Below are 11,966 nucleotides of genomic sequence, written 5' to 3'. Positions count from 1 at the left end.
GCATCTCCCACTATGGCCCTTACCCCTCGGGTTCCCAGGGGTTCTGTGCCCTTCGAGAACCCCAGAGTATCAGCACTGTAAGGGAACTTAGAGACCGTTCAAATGAAGGTGGAGCCCCACAGAAGATGAGGACCCCAAACCACTCCATTAGGCAGTGACAAAGCCGAGTAAGATTCCACGTGTCCTGATGCCCTGGCCAGTGCTTGAGTTTCTAAAGCACTAAGATGCTTGAGGATTCAGAATCTCCCAGAGTCTCCACCTAGCCTTACTCAGGAGCCTAAGATGTCCTGTGGCACCTGTCAGGTGCAGCAGGTGACAGAGGAGTGGCGCTGCTCCCAATGCCTCGCCAGTGCACCTGAGGCAGGCATGGGGCACACATCAGCAGTGAGGTGGAGGCCGGTCCCAGAGCGGGCCCGGGCCTCTGGGTATCTAATACGTGGGCACCTTGTACTGCAAGTCAATGAATCTAGGGTGCAGGGAATAAAGGGGTGGAGGAAAGAGCAGATGAGGGGCGAGTGACTTAATAAAACACCTGTTTCCAACAGCACCTGCCCTGCGCTTCCACGGGGCCCTGTAGCAACTGAGGACAATTTGGTGGGAGAAAAGGCACCACGGGACAAAGGTAAGTATGGACAGGAGACAGTAAAGTGTGGCTAAACTTCACAGCTCCTGGGCAGGACCCTGGACCTAGCATTGCACTCCTGTTCAGACACAAGCTGACTGCACTCCTCTCTGCCTCTTCCCTGCTTTGTAATTACAGTGGTTTGTGAGTGTGCCTGCCTGTGCTCACCGAGCACCAGGGTGATGGCTCCCAAAGGCAGGGCCATGTGTAATTCACGGCTAGTGGTTCAGAGCTCGGGGGCCAGCAGATCCTCTGGACTCAAGCCTGAGGTTTGCCAGCTGCTTTCCTGTGTTGTGCCCCTGGGTGAGTTTAACCTCTCTGATCCTTAGTTTTCTCATCTGCAAGATGGGGTTAACACTTCAAGGATGTCGTGAGGCATAGATGAAAGGCACTGGTGTCAAGCACCTAATACAGTGCCTGGACTATACTAGCTCTCAGCAGATAATATAATTATTTTCATATAATCTTCACATATTCCCCTGCGCATTTTCAACGCACTTCAGAGAGTAGCATAGTGCTTCCTTACAGTGCTCAATAAATTTGTTAAAGGTACATATTTACTTGTATACAGAAATAAGGATTCATAATAAATATATTCACGTATACGTATAAATGCTTATACACATACATAAGTACAGGCTGCAGAAGCTCAGAAACAGACCCTGAAAGTCAGAAGGAATTCTTCCACGCAGTGTGCTTTGGGGCTGGGCTGGGCTGGGCTCTCCGGTGAAAAAGGTGGGACCCTTTCTCTTTGACTTCGGATTGTGACATACACTCAGCCTGGTTCACTGTCCCTGGGACTCTGCTGGCCATCAGATCAGGGTGAGCAGAAGGGAAGTGCTAGTTTCTGTGGCCTTCCTTGGTGCCTACTTATTACCACCAGGTAAGAGTTAGGGCAGGAAAAGCTGAGTAGGTAGTAGATGGGAAGGGGAGGGTCATGCAACATTCAACATGAATGTAGTGGGGGAGGAAAGATATGCCAAACATCCCAGCTCATTTAAAGCCCAGCTGCCTGGAGACGGCACCCATTCAGTGCATCCCTGGCCAACTGTGGTTCAGGCCTCTGAAGGCCCTTCTCTCCAAGGCTCAGAGTTGACAGAGTAAAGATTCCAAGATTCCAGAGTGAAGATTCACTTCTGCCGAGTGAAGAAGCCATCGATTTCTGATCTTTTAACTTTGCTCATTAAGCAGCAGGGTCATTTGTAAATAACTTGAACAATGATAATGAACTTGGCGTGGAACTCTTCAGCTGGCATCACTAACATCCCTGAAGATGCCAGGTTGGCTAGATACTCTCCACACAAGACTGGCTGGGAAAGGCACAAGGCCCAAGCCAGGTGGGTCTCCTGCCTTTAGTCCCCATTCCCCAGACCCCACGACTGCTCCTCCCACAGGCCCTGCACCAGTTCACATTATGCTCATTTGCACCAGCATCTGTCCTCTGGGTCTGTTCTCCAGTTTCCTTTTCATTCCTGTGTTCTTGGGGGCTCAGGGACCTCAGGAGACCAGAGCCTCAATCTTTCTTGTGCTTATCTCCCTACAAGGCCCCAGGCTGAGGGAGCTCAATCCAGGCCACTGAATGGGCCACGGCCTGAGCAGCCGAAGCAAAGTGAGGGACATGCAGTTACCTGGTGAATTCAGGCAAATAAAAATTTGTCAGCGCTCTGGCTCCCCTGGTGTGCTGCCTCCCTTTCATGCGTCTTGGAGGGCTTTGGAGGAGAGAGGGGGAGCTTAGAGCAAATCCCCAGGTCATCAGGCCATTAACTGGAATTTCCAATGACCCAAGTCTCTCTTGTGCCCCCTCCCAAACAAGAGCCCCTCCAAAGGGTCATGATCTAAGGCCCTGGACAAATATTCAATTGCTATGCCTCTGCTCTGGGCAGCATCTTAGGGGCCAAACTGCTCAGCAATCCGGAGAATCCTGTTCTCCGACGCTCCTGTTCCAACGCCTGCCCCGGTCAGCCCCCCTCCATGTCCAGTAGGTCCAGGGATGGAGTTGTGGATGGCTGGGCGGAGGAGGTGTTTAGGGGCAGTTTCCCTCATTGCTCTAAATCAGCTTAGCTTTGTTGTTCTATTCCCTCTTGATTTCCTTTTAACTTATTTTTTTAAAACCCTCTCAATGGGCAAAACACAGCCCACCATAGAGTGTGCCTAACTGAGGAATGTTAAACCTTCCCTTGCTGGACTGGAAGTCAGCCTCTTTCGAAGCTGTCCGCCGGGATGTACCACTGTGGGAGCTAAATATAGAAAGGGCTCCCTCCTTCCCCAGCCTCCCTTATCCTCTGTGGGCAGCGGCACAGGCGAGAATCGATGCTGTGCTTGGCCGCTGCAGGCTGTGCGACAGCCGCCGCTGCTTAGAGACACTTATCTGCACCTGCCACCGCTGCCCAGTGGCTCTGAGAGAGCCCGGACATACTGGGGACAGGAAGTCACCATGGCGACCTCGCACAGCCTGGGCGGTGGTGGTGGGGGCTTGGCTGGGGAAGGCAGACTCGGGACCCACGCTCGGCCCGACCTCGTGGCCTTGTCCCTCTGCCCTGGCCACATAGGCTGGCGGTTTTCTGTCCGGGCCACCTGCGGAGAGGGCTGCCCTGCTGGCGATGGAGGGGAAGCAGACAGCATTGTCCATGTGGAAGCCCACGGCTTCTCAGGGACCTCTGCCGCATGCCTCCCCAGAACGCCGAGAATGGATGAATCAGTCCCGGCTCTTTGGGGCCTTTCACGCTAAACTAGCCCAAATGACTGATTTAGAAACTGCATGATCTTGTGCTTTCAGTGGAGTTCTGAGGCAGGCACACTCCAGAGCAGACCCGGGCCTTCATTCTCCCCATCCACGCCCTCTGATTAAGCATCTGTGGCCGCATGGCGCTGGGGCCTGGAGCAGGACACACCAACGTAGAAACCCATACCCAGGACACTCAGGCAGCAGGAAAATCCGAAAAACAGTAGTAGCATTCGTACCAGCATCTCCGCTGATCATCACAGCCCTGTGGAGTATTGCTGTAAGTCTATTTGATGCAAGGACGGAGGGGATCGGTGCCTTTCAGAAGGACTCCCAGTAGTGACAGAACAGACACCCTCGAGTTTTCGCTCTCCAGTGCTAGGTAAAGACACCCCGTGGTACCTGTGAGCCCGCAGCATGAGAGACACCAGGGGACATCCTTCAATGCAGACTCCTGGGCTTCCCCCTGACCTAGAGATCCTGTGTCAGGAGGCACAGGGAGTGTGAATCAGTCCCCAGGTGACTGTGGAGTACAGCCCGCTGGGAGTCACACAGGAAACTGGCACAGCTTCAAGAGCCCCAGGCTCGAGTCAGATTCCAGGTCTGTTGAATGGAACAGTAATGCCCTAGCCTCAGCCCAGGCCCTTCAATTCGAATCACTCATGGTGAGGCCGGGGTGTCACCCACTTCAGAAAGCTCCCTGGCTGGTACTAATGAACAGCCAGGGCGGAGAACCATTTTTGAGGCCCCTTGGTTTTACAGATGAGGACCCCACAGCTCTGGTGTGAGTTGTCGGCAGTCGTTACTAGATGGGTAGAAAACCAGGAGAAACAGGTTTCTCTGCACTCCAAGCTCTGTGTTCTTGGGGCTGGGAGCCCAGAAGTGGCCATGGGAGTCCCGTACTCAAGTGGCCGTGCCTGGGGAGGATGCTACTTTTCCTTTCCTAGACTCATTAGTTTGAAAAAAGAGCTATCGAGCTAGACAAGCAGGTGGTGACAGACACGGAAGTCCCTGCTCTGAAGTGCCCGTGGGGCTCAGGAGCCCACCCTATCAGTTCCTCTGGCCCAGCACCTGTGATGGTGGGCACGCCTAAATACCTGTGTTGCTCGCCCTGCCTGGGGCATGGCACAGCATCTCACCCAGCAGGCATCCCGCCATGCAGTAAGGCCCACGTGCAGTACCACCCTGTCCAGACTGCTCTGCAAGAGGGAGCTTCAGCCTCTCTGACCTTACCTGACTTAGTGTCAGCATCCCTTATTTGGCGGTTGGTCATTTGTTTGTGGCTTGTGACACCTGGCATATCGCTGTATTTTTTTTTTTTTTTAAACCCGAACAAACGTAACTCTTTTCCTGTCTTAGCCAACCAAACTTGGTTTGTGAATGTGGCCCCGGCCTTGACCTGGTTCTCTCTCAGGATGCTGCTTCCTGCACCTTGCTTCTCTGCTCTACCCAGGGCTCAGGGACAGCCCCTCAATCTGAGCTGTTGGGCTTGGGGCATTGGATCCTGTGATCATTCCTTCCTTCCTTATTCCAGATCTACCTGTGCTCAGGGCATCCACTCCTTAACCCAGTCTGACAAAGGCTATCAAGATGGATCCAAAGGGAACTAGAATCAGCTGCCTACTTAACTGCTGGGCCTTTGGAAGCTGTGCTTTCAAAGCTTCCCACGTGCCCCCAACTCTGCCATACTCTCTAACAGCCCCCCACCCATGACGCTTTTCTTCCCTCTGAACTCCTGCTTCCCCTGGCCCACAGACTGAAACACCCACTCCCCACTCCTGGCTAACACCTCCCTGTCCTTCAGGGCAGTTTAGGCTCATCTATGGGGTAACCTCCCTGACCTCGTTCCTTCTCTTCTCTCCACCTCTCCCCCACCCCCCCACTGGCTCCTGTGCCCCAGTGTTCAGCCATCTGTCATGGTACCCACCACATAGGGCACAAGTGGTCAGTAAAGACAGATGCACTGAACTTTTCTCCACAGGGGAAGAGACTTGTCACTGGGGTGTGTTGGGGAAGTCCCAGATGTTGTTCTTAGACCCAGAAGACCTAGAAGACGGCATCTCCTTTATGCATGTGCAAAGTAACAAACAAAACACACGAGAAAAGGCCCTTTGGTTCAGCATGCTGGGGTTCTCCTTTCTGGTTGTTGGGCTTAAAAGAAAAAGCATCCTATGTCCTATGGTTGGCAGTCTTTAAGATGGTCCCCAGTATCCCTGCCTCCTGGTATTCACACCCTGTGTACCCCTTTGTGCATGGGCTAGACTTCACGACTTGCTTCTACCTAAGAGAATGTGGCAGAAGTGATGGGGTCTCACTTCCAAGATTATAGAAAGACTGTGGTGTCCATTTGGGCTCTCTCCATCTCTTAGATCATTTGTTCCGGGGGAAGATAGCAGCCATGTCCAGAGGCAGGCCACATGGTGAGGGACTGAGATGGGCCAGTAACCGCCAGAGTCAGCCTCAGATGCCTGCAGCTCTGGCTGACATCTTGACTGTCACCCCGTGAGTCCTGGAGCCACAGGCACCCAACGAAGCCATACCTGGATCCTCAGCCCACAGAGCGTGTGAGATAATAAATGTTTGTTGTTCTAAGTAGCTAAGTTTTAGGGTCCTTTGATCTGCCGCAGTAGATAACCAGTACATGTCCTTTGTATTCCTCCAACGTGCACATATGCGTGGGCACGGCAAGGGTAAGCGACACCCAACGGGGCTCAGGCCAGGCCAGTGGACTGGGGTGGGGGGCAGTGGTGGGTGGGAGAGCTTCGGATCCCTGCCCTCTGGGGCCCCAGAGCTCAGACGCCAGGCCCTGATGAAGACAAGCAAGTGGAGGTGTTCTGTCCACCCTGCTCACATGCTAGCTCCTCTATCCACCTTACTAACCACTCTAGCACTCACTGGATTCTGCCCCTCTGTAATGTCTCCAGCACACACTGCCTGTCTTAGTATTTCATTGTCATTTTACTTAAAATTCACTCATTCATTTATTCCGCACATAGAATGCCTACCATGGACTGTGCCCTGCTCACCGTGCAGGGGATTCTGCAGCTCACGGTGCACACGGCACTGTCTCACCTGCACTGTTTCTTTTCCCTCGGCTGTTGACACTCTCCTGCCTCAAGGGTAAAGCACCTTGAGGCAGGACGCTCTCTCTGCACTTTCAAACTCTCCACAGCACCCAGCCCAGTTCAGCACTCTGCAAATATTTGATGATTCAGGAGGAGAAAATGAAGAATTGCCTGCCACAGGCATTTGAAAGGTTTATGTTTGCGTGAGATGGGACAGAAGAATGCATGGTGGACAGTTTTAAGGTCTTGTCTCCTCTCTTCTTCCTTTAGAATAATAGATCAAGGTTTGACTGACATTTATTTAGCACCTACTGCATGTGTGGAAAGCAGCGGCTAGGCACTCTCTGACATATTAACTTACTTAATCCTCACAAATATTTGCCTGTGAGGCAAAAATAATTCCCATTTTACTAATGAGTAAATCAAGGCTCAAAGAGGTAAGATAACTTGTTCACATTGCACAGTAAAATTAACAGCTACCACTCATGGCGTGTCCGTAGTTAGCTCATCTATCTTCTTTCAGCCCAGACTGATACCAGTAAGTATTAGGTTAACCTGCCCAAGTTTACACTGGTAAGCTGGTAAGTGTCAGAGTCAGGGATGGAACCTGGGAGTTAGACTCTAGAACACTTACTCTTAACCACACTAACGGTTGCAGCAGAACTGAAACTCCGAGTTAGGTCTTCTGGCTCTGAGTCTAGCTCCCGTCATCCCCACTGTCCCCTCCCCCATTTGCTCTTTCCTGCCTCCTGCCCAGGCTTCCCAGCACCCACCCAACTTCAGCTCGCTCCCTTCTTCCGGTGACTCTCTGATTTGACAGTGGTTTTGCTTGAGTCTTTGACTTAATTCAAAACCTTTTTTTTTTGCCTCAAAAATAAAGAAGTCAGAGCTCTTCTCCTATGTGATGGAAATGCCACCCATTGCTTTCCCAGCTTTTTGGACGTTGTGCTGTTGTGTGTGCAGAAAAGGAAAGGAAGCAGGAAAAACAAGAAAGGAAATTTTTCAAAAACTAGAGTAACAAGGAGTTTCTCATCCCTGAGGTGAAGTTTTGGTTCAAAATGAATCTAAAGCACTGGTCCTATGCCTTTTTTGGGTAAGACTCTGTGAGTAGGCAAATAATGTGACCTGGCAAGTAATAAAGTTTCCATAGGCATCAGGTGGGGACTGAACATTCGGAAGGCAGGCTCCTCAATTCTGAATTAACTTCTTTTTTTCTGGGCACAAGCAGGTCTATGTTTCTCTTCTCCCCAGCCCCACACATGCTCTTTTTTTTTTTTTTTTTTTTTCCAGAGAATCACAGTACATTTGTACTTAAAAAGAGAAGTCTGGCCAAGTGTGGAGGATCAAATGGAGGGGAAGAGAAAAAGGCTAAGAAGGTGGTGTAGGAGGTTTGCACAAGGCATTTGCAATGAAGACTGAGGGAATAGTCTATTTTCAAGAGGTACCGATATGTGGGCCTCTCACTGTCGTGGCCTTTCCCGTTGCCGGACGCGCAAACTCAGCGCCCATGGCTCACGGGCCCAGCCGCTCCGCGGCATGTGGGATCCTCCCGGACGGGGGCACGAACCCGTATCCCCTGCATCGGCAGGCGGACTCTCAACCACTGCGCCACCAGGGAGGCCCCCCCACACATGCTCTTTCACGCAAGTCAACATTCCTGCCCCACAATAGGCATGATTGCTTCCCATTATGTTGTCATGGCAACATCCATTGCCATCTGGGGGTGGGGAGGTGGCAGTGGAAACAAATGACTGGCCAATCAGGCTTTCCAGGAAAGTCTCATAATGACACACTGTCATTGCCAACTGCAGGAGCCTCGCGGGAAAATGTTAGTGTACGAGGACCCTATTGATGGGGCACAGTGCTGGACCCCCCCCCCCGCCATCGACTGAGGCACGTTGCGTCCATGTTAATGTGCATTTGCCGATTGATGGATTATTGATCAGTGTGAGAAGGGAGATAGAACTAGCGAACAGTACTGAGAAAAGCAAAAGGCCCTTCAATGTAACTGTCCCGTGTTTGTATGAAAAATACTTGGAGGCAAAATCTTTTCTGCACCAAGGTGTGTGGAAGGTTACAGAACCTTAATGACACCATGGTCACTGCCAACCACCACCACCAACCCCAGAAAGAAAAGGAAAAGTCCTATTGTCAAGACCTCCAAAGACGAGAGTGGGTGAAGCGCTGGCTGCGGTAACAGACACAGTGCTTTGAAGGATCTGCCAGTGAGCAGCTGTGTGGCCTCTCTGCTGTTAACATCTCTCAGCCTTGTTTTCTCCTTTACCAGATGGGGAGAAACAGAGTCGTTGCGAGGATTAAATGCGGTAATAATGCAGGGCTAAGTACCCAGTACATGTTAGCCATTGTTTTTATGAGTACTCACAGATGCTCAGTGCCGTCAAAGATGCGGCTGCTGCAGTGTCTCCCGTCTTGTCTCTCTACCTTAGGTTCTAGGTTCTGGTGAATAAGCACAGCAGGATGAATTTTCAGTGACCCACAAACCACAGCCATAGCTTTTCACTAGGCTAGGCTTCCAAAGAAGCTTCCAAACCCTCTTTAGCCCCCTAGAGGGGAGAGAGCCATTGTCATTTTCTCCTGGGTAGAGAGGAGGCTGACAGCTTGGCGTTCCTCTTTATTTTTTAAATTTTTATTTATTTATTTATTTGCGGTACGCGGGCCTCTCACTGTTGTGGCCTCTCCCATTGTGGAGCACAGGCTCCAGACGTGCAGGCTCGGCGGCCATGGCTCACAGGCCCAGCCGCTCCGCGGCATGTGGGATCTTCCCGGACCGGGGCACGAACCCACGTCCCCTGAATTGGCAGGCGAACTCTCAACCACTGCGCCACCAGGGAAGCCCTGGGCATTCCTCTTTAGAATGATTGTTGACTTCACACCGTCAACTGAAGAGTTCCTTTAACTCCACCCTGGGAAGGTCTATGATAAGGAGCGGACCTTGCTTTAAGGGTGAAGCACAGCATCCTCCACGGATGCCACTGCTACTGCTTGTAGGAAATCTCTCAAGCCTCAGATCAAGAAGTGTCTGGCTCATACCACTGTCCCAATGCCCAGGGCCCAACACTGAGCCCCTGGGGCTTTCTGATCAAGACTGGCAAAGACAGCCAGCCAGAGGAGGCAGCTGAGGTCGACTGGAGCAATTAATCCTAAAGGTTACTGGAACCTGTCCTGCCGGGGAGCAGGAATCCAATTACCCACAGTGACAGCAGCTTGGTCCCCAGGGAGACACTCGTCTGCAGGGCAGACCGACAACCTGCCCACTTGAAAACTTCCTGACGAGCAGTCTCCCACCCCTTCCGCTTCCTCCATATGCCCCAGCTGGGCACAGACCTCAGCTGACCAGGACATCACCCAGGCCCCAGTGCTGGGGTTATGGAGCAAAAGAGTGAATTCTAGGAGGCTGGATCAGGACCAGCCTGGAGGTCTTCTGAGAAGAACCCATTTGCCCTGTAGAAACAAAGACCAGAAGAACTGGTCATTTTTCCAGGCTGAGCCAGACTTTTATGACACAACAAAAGCAAAAGCAGGAGGGAGAGAGATAATCCAAATGAGTTTATTTGGCCATAAAATAAATATGCAAAATTATGTGGATGTAGAAATGGGCATATAATTTTCAATCAATTGCTCTGCCATCATCTGAAACGGACCTCAGTCTGGATAAGGGGACCACTGAGAGAGAATTCTGGCTCTCTTCCACTTTCCCAAAAAATGTAGGGTAAGGGAACAGGGTATTTGGAGGAAGGTATGCTATGCCAGATGAACTTCTTTTCTCTTAATGTGGCCTAACTCAGACCAAGATGGGCTCCTACTTGTCCAGGATTTCCACGCTGGACAACAGCGAAAAAGAGGCCAACTCTTGTGCATGGCCGCCACTGGGGAAAGGAATTTGATTTTTTTTAAACGCAGATTGGCTTTCTGGTTTGAAAGTGCATGATTAAAATGATATGTTTCGGGGCTTCCCTGGTGGCGCAGTGGTTGAGTGTCCACCTGCCGATGCAGGGGACACGGGTTCATGCCCCGGTCCGGGAACATCCCACATGCCGTGGAGCGGCTGGGCCCGTGAGCCATGGCCGCTGAGCCTGCGCGTCCGGAGCCTGTGCTCCACAAAGGGAGAGGCCATAGCAGTGAGAAAAAAAAAAAAAAAAAAAATGATATGTTTCAATGCAGAAGCCAGACAGAAGGTTTGAGCAGCAGCTGCTGCTTATACACAGGAGTATATGCAAGGTGCATGCAAGGGTAGGTGAAAAAGTACCTGCTGAGGCTTGGAGACCTCAGGACATGATCATCAGCATGGCCCAGGTGTATTACATAAACACAACCTGGGTATATTATAAGAGAAAGTAACTTCTCTCTCCTTCCTGGGAAATGCTTCATTCAGTCCCAGATTGGTCAATCAGTTATTCATTTTATTTAACAGCATCTACTGAGTAGCAACACTGTGTACCAGGTGCTGTGCCAGGTGCCTAGTACACAGCAGTGAACAAGACAGGCAAGGTCCCTGACCCCCAAGGAGCTGATAGTTTAGTGGAGACTGCTGACCAGGACTCAAATCTGGACTCTGCCACCTAAGAATAATGTTATCTTGGGCAAGTTGTTAAATATCTCTGTGCCTCAGTTTCCTTATCTTGTTTTTAAATTTAATTTTTATTTTATATTGGAGTATAGCTGATTTACAGCATTGTGTTAGTTTCAGGTATGCAGCAAAGTGATTTGGTTATACATATACATATATCCATTCTTTCCCCATATTGGTTATTACAGAATACTGAGTAGAGTTTCCTGTGCTATACAGTAGGCCCTTGCTGTGATTATCTATTTTATGTATAGTAGTGTGTATATGTTAATCCCAAACTCCTAATTTATCCCTTCCCTCCACCTTTCCCCTTTGGTAACCATAGTCCTTATCTTTAAAATAAGCATAATGAAGTTACATACTGCCACTTGTGCTTCCAGCCATGATACAGTAACAGCGACTGGATTTACCGTCCTGTTTTAAACAACTAGAAAATCATATAAAATGCATGAAGCAAATAATTCCAGACATTGGACAACAAGCAGCACAGGATTCCCTGAGAGAAAGGAACCAAATGGGGGCGGGGAGAGGGCTACAATTTCCCCACCTTACTGCCTGAACTCAGTTCCTAGACTGCAGCACAGGGAATGGGAATCCAAACAGAGGCCAGTCTCTTAGACTCCGAGGAGACTGAGGCAGCTAGAATGTTCAGAGCAGAATATCAGAAAGAGTTCTGGAGAGCTGAAAAGGATCCTCTTAAATCTTTGGCTAAATACTAATTTGCACATGCAAGGAATGAAACTCACTCCATGAGGCTGGGGAAAGAACCATCATGAAGAATCAGGCCAAACAATTTCCAGAGCTAAATGGGGCTGGGTAGTGTTCATGTTCCCATAAGCCAGAGTAGACAGACCTTATAATAAATGCACAGGTGTCAGGTAGTGTCCTGACAGAAAGTAGTGAGCTCCAGACTCATCCTAAGAGAGCTTAAAAAACAAGCCTTGGAAAGGTCAAACTGATCCCAAGTAA

This window comes from Lipotes vexillifer, unplaced genomic scaffold (genome assembly GCF_000442215.2).
Source record: "Lipotes vexillifer unplaced genomic scaffold, Lipotes_vexillifer_v1.1 scaffold1453, whole genome shotgun sequence".
Taxonomy (NCBI): Eukaryota; Metazoa; Chordata; class Mammalia; order Artiodactyla; family Lipotidae; genus Lipotes; species Lipotes vexillifer.
Note: the sequence above shows the minus strand (reverse complement) of the source record.